Genomic DNA, 12884 nt, shown 5'->3' with positions numbered 1-12884 from the left:
CTTCATGTTGTCATGATGTTACTGGTAACGGATTGATATCAAGATCTTCTGCATGACTCAATGAGAACAAAAGTAAAAGGAATATTTATTTTGTATTACTAAAAGCATTCACGAAAAAAAAAGAAAACCTTAACTTAAATGTGTGTAAAAGTGTGTATTTTTAGCCAAACTAGCGCTCTAGACAACAATATCAGTTGAATGGTTCATTGAGCGTTCATTTTGGTACACATTGAAATAGATCAAGGATTGTTGGATAGATGACAAGGGAAATCTTTGAAAGAAAAATAACATGTTTTCAATACGTTTACCACCAAACACCTGAACAACAAATGATATTCAAATCAGCCACAACAGAGTGGTAATTAGAAAATGTGAGCATGCTAACACGCTAAAATCAGTTGGTGATGGTAAATATTCTACCTGCTTAACTTCTGCCTTAGCATTGTCACTATGAGAAAGTTAGACAGATTAATATAGCATTCATCTCAAAACCACTGTGCCAAATGACAGCTTAAAAGCTGAAGACTCTCTTACTCCTTGAGAGATTGAGGGATCATCTGACATATTGTTTTAGTACCGTTGCATGCTTTTACAGATATAACAACTGATAAAACAAGCAGTGCTTACATTAAGCTGAATATACAAGAGGTGAAGCCCCCTGCAGTTTTGAGAAAAGCCATCTGACTTGTTTCGTGATGGATCATGCGTTCATCATTTTAGGTACTGCTGCCAAAATCTGTTTTCTTGGCTTGATAACAGAGGACAATTTTTTCAGCACTTAACCATAGACATGAATTCCTCTTTCACAGATGTAAAGATAACAAAACCATTGAACAAGTGACTGACCAACATGAAACTGACAATAGAGACCCACTACAAACTGACCATACAGACTGAAAATACAGACTGACTGCCTGCTTCCACTAAACTATTGGGTTTCAGTTTAATGGCAGGGTATATTTGACATTTTCCCTTTTGCTTGGATGACCAATTTAGGCATCATTTCCAACTTGGATATCCCTGAGCCTTTCTTTTCCTAGCTGTATTAAAACTCTTGCATATTGAATTAAGTCTTTTATCAATTGAACCTGTGCCAAGTTCCAGTAAGGAGATCCTTTACAGGAAACAAACATTAGAACTGACTCAAAGTTGGCAAGTCACACAAAGGTTCAGAAATCGATCGCCTTCAGAGAGGAAATGTTTAAGATGTTGTATTAAACTTCTTCCCATTGAGGGCCAAAGACCAAAACAATACATCTATAAACTAAAAGGGATCACTCCGATTGGTTTGTTAAAATGAAAATATATACCTACCTCCATTTAAAGAGGTGTTTTGTGTTTATTTATTGAGTTTCCGAACCAGCCTTAAAAGTCAACCTGCTGGTGTCATCGTTCAGTGACAGGTCTCCATCTGCATTGATAATTGATGGGGCACATTGAAATAGCATTAATGTGAGTTGGATATTGTTCAGGCAAGAATAATGACGGCATTGTATGGAACACATCTGAGTAAAATATGATTTCAGCTTGTCTGCTTATTATTCACGCCCAGTCATTTATCAACAAGAGGACAACAGTCAGGGGAAGAAAATCACTTTTTGATCCAAAAAACAATCAATCACTGACTATTTACTGTAACGAGTTGATCATTTGTATGTGTATTTGAAATGAAAAAAACATTTGCATGCTTGTTATCTAAAAATAAACAGTTTTGTGACAAAGGGAATGAGTGTGTGTAAGCAATAGTTCATCCTTTGTGTGCGATACAGTACATTCCTCTTTGACGTCCACAGAGCTTTTAATTATTCTGTGCTGTTAAATCTGATTCTTATAGCTTCTTTTGAACCTTTTCCGCCTGAAGTAGCTTGAGGTCTTCTTCGAGATAGAAACACTTGGATAAGGCAACATGGAAACAATTTGATTGATTGAATGTTCCCGTTTTAGTTTAATACTGGCTTTTTTAAAGGTTTCCTTCCCCTAATCACTACAGCCTTTGCTAACAGACAATAAACTCAACCCCGCATGTCTGGCTTGATGTCTGCAATGCCATGATAGAAATGAGGAATGTTGTTGATTCGTCCTGCTGCTGTCTTTCACTCTGCAGAAAACCTCCAATTGCCACTCGCAGGCGGAATAAAGTGACACAACAAGTATGCTTTTCATGTAAGTGTCAGAATCTATGTACTTTAAACTAGTTACTGTACCAGAGATAGACAATCTGGCATTTCATTGCAATTCCAGCAAAGCTTCAACTGATTTTGTGTATTGCCTTTGTAAGTTACCGGGGCCACAAAACCCACATTGGTCAACAGGCTGGAGCCTGAATGGAGCTTAGGTGGGTCAAGTGGCATTGACCTCTGCTGAGAGTTTAAACTTGACAGACATGTCCTTCTACTTAAACACAGTGTATTGACTCTGATCTAGATTGTATTTCCACAGAGAAGTTGGTGCTTTTGTACTTTCTTTAAACTATAGTTAATTTGTTTTCGAGACACCATTTGGCAGCCATTAGGTTCTCATTCTGGAAGTGGATTCCACATTAAGCCATTGTGAATGGCATTTGTTGCATTTTGACAATGGTGTCAGAGCAAACACATACAGTATATGGTGCAATACAAGCACACCAAGCGCATTAACATGTGCGTACCGTGCATGTACTTTTTATTTTATCCTAGAATAAATTCTAGAAGATGTGAGAAATCAACTAATGAAAGAAGACGGAGACAGGTGGTGCCCGAATACTGAATCACTGCTTAATACATACGTGTATATATTCAAAATTACAGACTAAAGACATCTTAAAAGTACGTTGAGGAATTTCCCTTTAATGTCAGGTGGTCTGAAAAACAGTGCTGCTACGATGTCATGAAACACAGCTGAACCATCACAGTGAGGTGAGAGGGCGAGGATAAGTGATCCTGTTATGCACCGCTTGTATAAACCTGAACATGGTGCAACCTGACATATCAAACGTTATGCATTATACTGATTATCGGCCAGCACAAAGTTACATACTATTTAAAAGGATAAAAAAGTTATAACTGTTATCATTTAACATATGTATTTTGTGTGCACGAAGGTGCTTAAGAAGTCAAATGAATTCATATTCAAGGTGCATTTATATTCAGTTTGTTAACTGCAGGCACAATTGAAAAAAACGTGATATTGTGAAACAATGTCATCATGTATTATTTTGACTCTCATGTACATCCAGTACCATTTCTCTGGAGTCTGAAAATATATCCTCATTTGTCTTAATCTACGAAGACACATTTTATTTGACTCCATGAAGCCACTTTTTCCTCCTCTGACATAAAACAGGCTGCTGAAAGGTCAGCAGTGAAATGTAGCTAACGACACATTACCTCACAAAGTGCACCACCCATTTATCTTTCTTCAGATTAATGATAAATGGCTCGTTGATCTAAATACAATCTACACTAACGTTATTTAGATCGCTGCTCCATTTAGTGAGACCATCACTGTACATTTTCCAGTGCTGCTTTTAAAAAGTTCCTTATCTCGTCTGGAAGCATTCGCAACAGATAACCTAGTTTGCAACAATAACAAAATATCGGATGATCAAGTCTGCTGCTGCCCAGGCAGGCTTGAATAGTATGCTGAGGTCAAATGCAATAAATGTGTCCTATAGACAAGAGGAGAGGAGAGGAGAGGAGAGGGGAGAGGATGAATTGAGAAACATTTAGATAGAAGAGATAACCCGTCCTTTGTCACATACATCTCCTATTCTACATTTGCAATGGATAAAGATTTAAAAAAACTTCTACGAACATCAGAAAACTTGAAGTAGTTTAATATTTTCCAAATGTTGTGTCTTTCCTCTTCGTGTCTTTGACCTCAGTTCTTCTCTGCAGTCACTTTGGCAGAAGAGGTTTTTTTTTAAAGAAACTGTTTAAATTGGTCTCCCCTGTCTGCTTTGTCACACAAACCAAGATACATTGATGTCTGATGGGCTTTGTTCAGGTAACAGAATGTACTCACTGGGACCCTGCAGGGTTTAAACACACATGCTGTGTGAGTGGGGTCCGTGTTCAATACTAGACATGTGCACAAGTGCAAGGACACGTGCGTATATTAAACATTGTGTGTGTGTGTGTGTGTGTGTGTGTGTGTGTGTGTGTGTGTGTGTGTGTGTGTGTGTGTGTGTGTCCGAAAAAATGATAGGTGTTACAAAGATGACCACTCAAAAACAACTGATCAACAACTGTATATGTTCAAATGCCTATGGAAAATAGCATAAGGCCTTGAGGCAATCAAATGTAAAACACAATATTTATGATTGATGAAACACAACAGGTGGGTTAATAAATAGTACCATGGAAGACTTAGTTTGAAAACAGTTGAAAGTATGATAACATGTTAATTTGCTCCTGATTTGAGGTTTGTATCTCTTCATTATGTCTAGGTACAGTTAGACACACAGCTCCTCGACTCTTGCTAATATATTAATATATTAGCATGTGCTTATGAAAAGATACACCTGAAACAGCTGGAGCTGATCACAGGTAGTGGAGAAGTAGAGCTTATCTGCCCAACATCCATGATTGGGTATACTTCCTGTAAGTGTACTGTATACTTTTACTCTACTTTTACAATTCATTTTGAACTAATTATATTTCCATCCCACATTTATGTATGTATAATTGAAAATAATCCTATTTCTTTATTATTATTATTGTTATTTTATTATTATTATTATATTATTATTATTATTATTATTATTATTATTATTATTATTATTATTATTATTATTATTATTAGCAGTAGCAGTAGTAGTAGTAGTAGTAGTTAGTATTTGTAGTTATTTTAATTGAAGTAGTTTTTGTCTTATTATTATTATTGTCAAATTTTAGACAAGACAAATTAATGCTGTTGGTAATTAATCACCATTTCAGTTGAATTGAAATTAAACTCTGAATAGAGTTTGTTATTTTTGAGATGATCTAGGTCTAGGCAACTGCTTGGAATGTGATGCATAGAACATAGAACATTACGCAGCCTTCTTACAGTGCAGACGCTTTTCTGCTTGCTCTTGCCTCTACTTACTTTTTTATGCTGTTTTTCTATTTTTCTATTTTTCTTTTCTGAAAACTTCGAGCAGCGGCTCCTGGACATTAACCTATCACTGGGACAGTTATTCTTCGTAAATAGACGGAGGGTTTCAGCCATATTTCAATATTTTTACGACGACCTCAGTCTTACAGTAGCGTGGCCTAGCAACAGCTAAAGCCTGGTAATGCATGCTATTTAGCTTAAGATAGTTAGCAGCAAGATGCCTCCGTTCTCTACAGATGACTTCCACAAACTTCTACAGAAGATGGCCGTGTTGGAAATGAAATTGCAACAGTTGGAAGTTAACGTGGAAGTGAATGGACTAGGTTGGAATGACACCACTTTACCAGTGTTGCAAAAATAATGGACAAAGGCATGCCAACTCAAAGCTAGTTAGCAGCTACAAGGATTCCAAGGAACAGGAGGGCTGTGTACCGGGTAGTAAATCTACAAGTGGTAGTCCTCCCTCGAACTCTCTGGGTGCAAGGCCGAAGAGTAAATCATTTCCATGGGATTTGGGAGGACGAACAACATGCAGAGCCCAGCGCTCTGAAGTCTGTGATGCGACCGGCTGGCCTGCATTGTTATCACCCAGGAAGAGCGCCTCTTCAACCCCTGTTCCTACTAGGAAACAGCCGTGGACAGCTGCTACACGGAGAACTACAAACAATCCTCCTAAACCACAGAGTGTGCCAATTCAGAACAGATACGCTCCGCTGACCCAGAACCGGAGATCTCTTTCTGATGACCTGGATAACCTGTCCTCCTCACACAGCAGGGTAAGGACTAATAGCTACTCCAAAAGTAAAAGGCTAGAGTGAAAGCTAACGACTGGGCCTGAAACTCTGATTGTGGGTGACTCTGCTGTAAGAAATGTAAAAAGTCTGTGTAGTAAGAACAACACCAAGGTACTCTGTTTTCCCAAGGATATGGTCTCTGACTTGGCTGAGAAGATCCTGCATATTGGGGCTGAACATCCGACTGTGACGAATGTGGTACTGCACATTGGAACAAATGATGTTACGAAACAACAGTCAGAAGTGCTGAAAAAAGACTTTAAATGTTTGTTGGAAACTGTCAGCTCTCTAAATGCAGAGGTGTTCATCAGTGGCTCTCTACCGCCAGTCAGAAGAGGAGTGGAGAGATTCAGCAGATTGTTTGCACTGAACACCTGGCTTTCAACTGCCTGTACTGACCATTCTGTCAGTTATTGACAATTTTAACTTTTTCTGGGGCCGCAGACATCTTTTTAACACTCTGGACTTAATTATCTCAAAGGGTCTGAATATCTCTAAGGTTGTGGTGACTGATGTTGCAATCTCTGACCATTCCTGTGTTTTCTTTGAGAGCTCTATTTCTGTTCAGAAAAATGTTCAAAAACATGTAACCACAAATCGATATTTAACTGAAAATACGAGGGAAATGTTTACTCAGAATTTTTCTTCCACACTTGCCCCTGCTAACATCTCGGTAAATGAGCTAGTAGATCATTTTAATTCAAAAATTAAAAATGTTATAGATGACATTGCTCCAACTAAGGTAAAGGAAGTGACTGGGAAGAAAATATCTCCATGGAGAAAGGCCATGACCGTGAGAGCAGAAAAAAGAGAATGTCGAAAAGCTGAACGTAGGTGGCGAAAAACAAATCTCCAGGTTCACTTTGAAATCTATAAAGAGAAACTTGGCCTTTATCATTTGGAATTGAAAAACGCACGAGAGTCTTTCTTCTCTGCCATCATTACCAAAAACAACGCACGTGCCTTGCTTGCTACCGTCGACAGACTAACTAACCCCCCAGTGTCAGTAGCCTCTGAATTTCTATCCACCAGGGCATGCAGTGATTTTGCCTCCTTCTTCACTGACAAAATTCAGAAAATCAGACAAGCAGTCAGTGTCTCTGCATCAGGTACAGCAAATGTGTTGTCCCTATGTCCACCTAATATCAATTCAAACACCATGACACAATTCCATCAGATTAATGATAAAAACCTAGAGGACATTATTCAACTTCTGAAATCCTCCTCTTGCTGCCTTGATATTATTCCAACAGGATTTTTCAAAGATGTTCCTGTATGTCAAAAAATATATTTCAAAATACTGCTGCTGGTTTATAAAGCTTTGAATGGTTTAGGCCCAAAATACATTTCTGACCTCCTGCTAAATTATGAACCATCCAGATCTCTCAGGTCTTCAGGGAAGGGTCAGCTTTCTGTCCCCAGAGTCAGAACTAAACATGGTAAAGCAGCGTTCAGTTATTATTTTCAAATATCTGGAACAAACTCCCAGAAACCTGCAGGTCCGCTAAAAACCCCTACCACTTTTAAATCCAGGCTGAAGACTTTTCTTTTTGTCGCTGCTTTTAATTGAACTATTCACATCTTAAACTGCACTGTAACTTTTATCCATGTATTTTTTCTTTTACTGTTTATTTTATTATCTTTTCTTTTTAATGACTGATTTTAAATGCCATTTTCTTAATGTCTTTCATTTTTTGTAAAGCACTTTGAATTTCCTTGTGTTGAAAGATGCTATATAAATAAACTTGCCTTGCCTTGCCTAGAACTTAGAACTCTGAACAATAACAGAGAGCATTCTGAGCGTCCGGAATGGTCATTGCACACAGATCTCTGAGGAGTGAACACACTGAGACATTGAGAAGCAAAATACCTACTGCACTTGAAAGTATTATCCTGAAACTTCCTTGATGGAACTTTTAGAGGAGGACCCAGCTTTTTGGGTGGTAAGTATTACATTTGTTTAAATGTAAAGACAATGTTTTCCTGATAGATCTCTATATCTCTGAGATAAGCAGGAAGGGAAACAGTACTCACATCAATGTTAATGAACTGTGGGTTTCCAAAAGGGTTGAGGCTAGTTCATTTAACCATTTTGAATGAAATGGTTCAAATTAGATGCATGGACCCAGCTTTTTGGGTGGTAAGTATTACATGTGTTAAAATGTAAAGTACATTTATTTATTTTCCTTATAGATTCATCTCTTTTCACCTGATGTGGTTTGGCAAGAACAACCACAACCAGCACATGGTGAAGAGTTCTTCTGGCTGGATGGAAATGCTTATCAGTTTTAGGAAAACAACATCCATGTGTACAGCGAGGCTAACTGTTTCCTCACCAATGACGGTATTGAGTACTATCTCCTCCAGCCTTCAGTGATGCAGAGCCAGTCACTGCTTTACCCCCAAAGCAACAATGTGGTGCATGAAACAGCAGGCTGCTTCCCTGTGGAGAACAACATGCTGGAGTGGCAGCCCGAGGCAGAGGCACTCCAACCATTATGGGAAGAGACACATTTCATCATCATGAAGGAGGCTCTGGAGATGGAAAGGCAAAGCCTGACCAGCGAGAGAGAGACCTTTCAGAGAGAGTGTGCTGAGGAAAGAAATGCCTTTCAGTTGGAGAAGGAGCACATGGAGAAGGAAAGAGAACGCTTCAACAAAGAACTCAGGGAGCAACTTATGGCCTTTCAAGCCGAAAACAGTGCAATGTCTGATGACAGGAAGTCCTTCAAGATTGATAAGGCAGAGATGGCCATGATGAGGAAGGCCTACATTTGTGAAAAGACATGCATCCAAAGAGTTGCTATACAGTTGGAGAAAGAGAACATGGAAAGAGAAAGAAAAGGCCATCAAAAAAGACGCCATGTCTGATGTGAGAAGGGCATTATCTCTGACAAATCCTCCTCCTGTTCCGACTCCGTTTGGTCCTGCAAAGACAAACAGGGAAACTGCACCTGCTCCCAGTTCGCCGCCTTCTCCGGCTCCGTTTGGTCCTGCAAGGACAAACAGAGAAAGTGCTTCCAGAAACGTGACAGTCAAGATGCGCGACGAAACCACCTGAAATATTCACATGGACACAAAAATGTAGTGCATAACTGTGTATGCCATTTATAACATCTGTATGTGCGTACTTTGAATACATTTTGCAAAGTGTTTTCAGCACTGTGAGTGTTTGTTTGTTTTTGTCTAAGAAATATGTGTCAGTAAAATAAAAGGAAAACCAGCTAAATCCAAAATTAAATAAGTGTTTTCAGTTAACAATTACCAATCTCAAACACCTTTCGGGTGACAATGTAAATTGATTTGCCTGGTTCTTCCTTCAAATATTGCTTCTTCTTTCACTCATGTCACCTTAGAACAAATGAAAAATAAGCAGTGTTATAACACTCTTTTCTTGTCATTAAACATTTATTAAAATTCATACTTGATATATTTCTAAATGTCACTAATGGATTGTTTACACGTAGCATAATAAATACAGGAAGCAGACTTTTAAGGCTGGGAGTATGTATGCAGGATTACAGGTTTTTAAGAGAGAAAAACTGGCCATTAAAACCATGACAGGCAGCATAAACCAAATATTTGCCTAGTCATCATCCACACTTATCTCAGCGATCCTGTAAGGTTGAAAACGGCAAACAAAAGTCAACAGTAAAATTCTGCCACGACACACATTAATGCAGTGGTTCTCAAAGTGGGGGGCGCGCCCCCCCTGGGGGGCGCAGAGGCATGCCAGGGGGGGCGCGAGAGACCAGGAGGAAAAATGGTTATAAAAAAAAATAAAAAAAGATAAAAATAAAAAATAAAATAAAAATCATAATTTGAAAAATTATTGATTCGAAAATAATATGATGCAGTACAGTACTATTACGTCTGGGTCTCTGTTTCATTAAAGCTCGGCTCTGTGTGTGTGTGTGGAACGAGCCATTTTGTGTGCGCGTGAGAGAGAGAGAGCGCACCGGTACTGGAGATCGTTGTTGTTAGCTTCTGGTGCTAGCGAGCTACGCTAACGGATATAAGGAGTTTTTTCAACAACAAAGTGGAGGAGAGTCCTCTCCTGTCAGACTGAGAGCTAAAGGACTCTCTCAGTGTTATCTCAGTGGGTCTCAAATGTTTTGGTCACCATTAATGTAAATAATTATTTCCGAGGCACACGGTTATATGATCATTATAGTTATAAAAAAATAAGAGAATAAATGAAAAACAGGTATGAAATACTATATGACAGTAAAACAAGAATAAAGTTTAAAAGGGTGATTTGTAAAATATCCATCAAGAAAAAGTAAATCTGTTTACATTTCTGTTTCATATGGGTGTTGAGAGATGTATCCATAGATCTCTTCCTTTCGCTCTCAAAGTGCACCAGATTGATGCTTTTAACTTCAATATTTAAAAATAAATCTTCCCGGGGAAGCTTGCCCCCGGACCCCCCTATGTGACGTCCACACATCACCTATAAAAATAGCACTTTATCCCTGCTTACACCTATATGCCGTGAGCTGAATATCGAGCCTTCATTGTAACAGTCGCGGGTACGTTGTGTATTTGCGTGGGGATTGTTGCAGTAGAAAATTCCACTGTAGCGACCGGTACATTAATGGGAAACCCTAAATGTTTGAGCACCCTCTATGAAACGTCAAGCTACCCCACAGCACCCCCAAAATAAATCTCTGGCGCCGCCACTGAGCCTGATTATTCGTTTTGGGGGGGCCCGACTTTTTTTTTTCTCCAAAGGGGGGGCCTGACAGAAAAAGTTTGAGAACCACTGCATTAATGTAACCAAAGTAGCCTCCAAAATAAACTGGCGTCCATTTATCTGCCACACATAGCCTTATTAAGTGCCTCTAACAAAGGCCGATGGAGTCGGCTGCAGGTCGGTTGTCGTTGTTGGGTGAAAAGCAAACAGCTGTTTGAATAAACCAAATATGAACAATTGAGGAAAAGGAGGAAGAACTGATGATTCAAATGTTGTAGTACAAGTAGTAATGTAGTTAGTGCATACATTACTATTGCAACAAATTTGTTAATTTTCTTCATTATTAGTCGATTTTCTTTTTGGACGAATGCTACGGACAAGTGGTTACAATGGTGGGGCCAGTGATAATATAATGCCAGTGGCATTTTACCCTTAATGTCTACCTCTGCGGTAAGTCACGAGCACCGCGGTGGGCCGGCGGTACTGAAGTGGGCCGGTTGAGAGTCCCGGGCTGATTTGTAGTCCCAGTCCGCCCCTGCTTCTGAAACATAAACATCCTGATGTCATACACTTACTTTAACCTTTTAAACTCAGCAAGTGGGAGGGTGGGAGGAGAGAGATAGGGAGATCTAATTTGAGGACATGAGACGAAACAATGAAATTGAGAGGGGATCTTCATGTTTGTGTAATTGGTCTAAAGAGGACTTGCCAACATGCACACCACAGGTGGCCACAAGCTCTATCTAAATAGCTCACCTTGAAAAAGTCATTAAGGTCTCTGAGATACACCATGTTTGTGTGTGTGTGTGTGTGTGTGTGTGTGTGTGTGTGTGTGTGTGTGTGTGTGTGTGTGTGTGTGTGTGTGTGTGTGTGTGTGTGTGTGTGTGTGTGTGTGTGTGTGTGTGTGTGTGTGTGTGTGTGTGTGTGTGTGTGTGTGTAGGTACTTGCCCTTTACTTGACTTTATACTTCTACCCCACTACATTTGGATGGGAAATAATGTAATTGTACTCCACTATATTTATTGAACAGCTTTAGCTACTTGAAAAAAATGCATCTCTAAAAGTTAAACTAGTGGATTCTTTAAGTCACAAAAGAGTGTAATTATTTTTGATATTTTACAAAAAGTCACCAGAACTGTGTTTGTCTACAACGAAAATGCTACTTGATGCAACAGTTGTATCTAGAAATGTCACATACTGTATATAAATAAAATGATATACACACACACACACACACACACACACACACACACACACACACACACACACACACACACACACACACACACACACACACACACACACACACACACACACACACACACACACACACACACACACACACACACACACAGGCAATTTTTCTGCACAATGATTACTTAGCTCATAATACTTTTGTACTTTTACTTAAGTAAGATTTTGAATGCAGGACCTTTACTTGTAATGAAGTATTTTGACAAAAATGTATTGGTACTTTTACTCAAGTAAAGCATTCATCCATCCATCCATCTTCTCCTGCGTATCCGTGGTCGGGTCGCGGAGGTAGCAGTTCCAGCAGAGAGCCCCAAACTTTCTTTTCCCTGGCCACATCAACCAGCTCTGACTGGGGGAGTTATGTGTTTCTTACTGTAGGTATTCAACTTGAATAATAAGGAATATTCAATTCTGAAATCAAAGTTGAAATATACGAGTAAAAAATATAGATATTCTCCATGATTACAGTGTCAAACACGCAAGAAAAAAAAAGATACATTTAGGAAACAAATGCAAAAGAAAATATGCAAGAATATCGCCATGTTCCATTATGTTGATTCTTGAAAAGTGTGCAACGTTGTCCCTTGACAAGAACAAACTAAATTGTTCTCAAAACTTCCTGAAATTAAATAAAGCTTTCTCTGGCTTTTCTATTTGTTGACTCATTTATTTTGTATGCAACCTTTCCACTTGTATCAAACACCCAGTTACATACATAAATTGAGCAACTGACCAAAACCACCCAACAATTGTGTTCATCAGTCACCTTATCACCTCTAACCTCAGTCTGGTAAACTGACAGGATATTTATATTGTAATGTTGTTTTTTGAGGAGTGAAGCGCTGTTTGCAATCATTCTTTTTCCACTGTGTGGTAGCAGAGAGACAGTAGGTGGTCCGTGTTCATGGGAACTTTTTCTGTTTTGTTTAATGTGGCCAAAGTGAAGTCAGTGGCATGAGGTGATGAGGGACACAATAATATTTGAATAAATTCACATACAAACAACTCTGACCTTCTTGTAAGACATTGTATGAACACATTGTAATTTAGCGTCCCTCTGGCTC

General features: G+C 38.9%; 1 long non-coding RNA gene across 1 annotated transcript; it reads left to right on the top strand.

Moving 5' to 3' along the window:
• The first annotated feature begins 4787 nt into the window (after positions 1-4787).
• On the top strand, positions 4788-9032 carry LOC307014855. Its single transcript, XR_013801336.1, has 2 exons — positions 4788-7813; positions 8064-9032. It is a non-coding gene; the product is annotated as an uncharacterized lncRNA (long non-coding RNA).
• The last annotated feature ends 3852 nt before the right edge of the window (positions 9033-12884 follow it).

The sequence above is a fragment of the Notothenia rossii genome (assembly GCF_949606895.1).
Source record: "Notothenia rossii genome assembly, chromosome: 1".
Taxonomy (NCBI): Eukaryota; Metazoa; Chordata; class Actinopteri; order Perciformes; family Nototheniidae; genus Notothenia; species Notothenia rossii.
The sequence above is the reverse complement of the archived record's forward strand: the minus strand, read 5'-3'. Positions and strand labels throughout refer to the sequence as shown.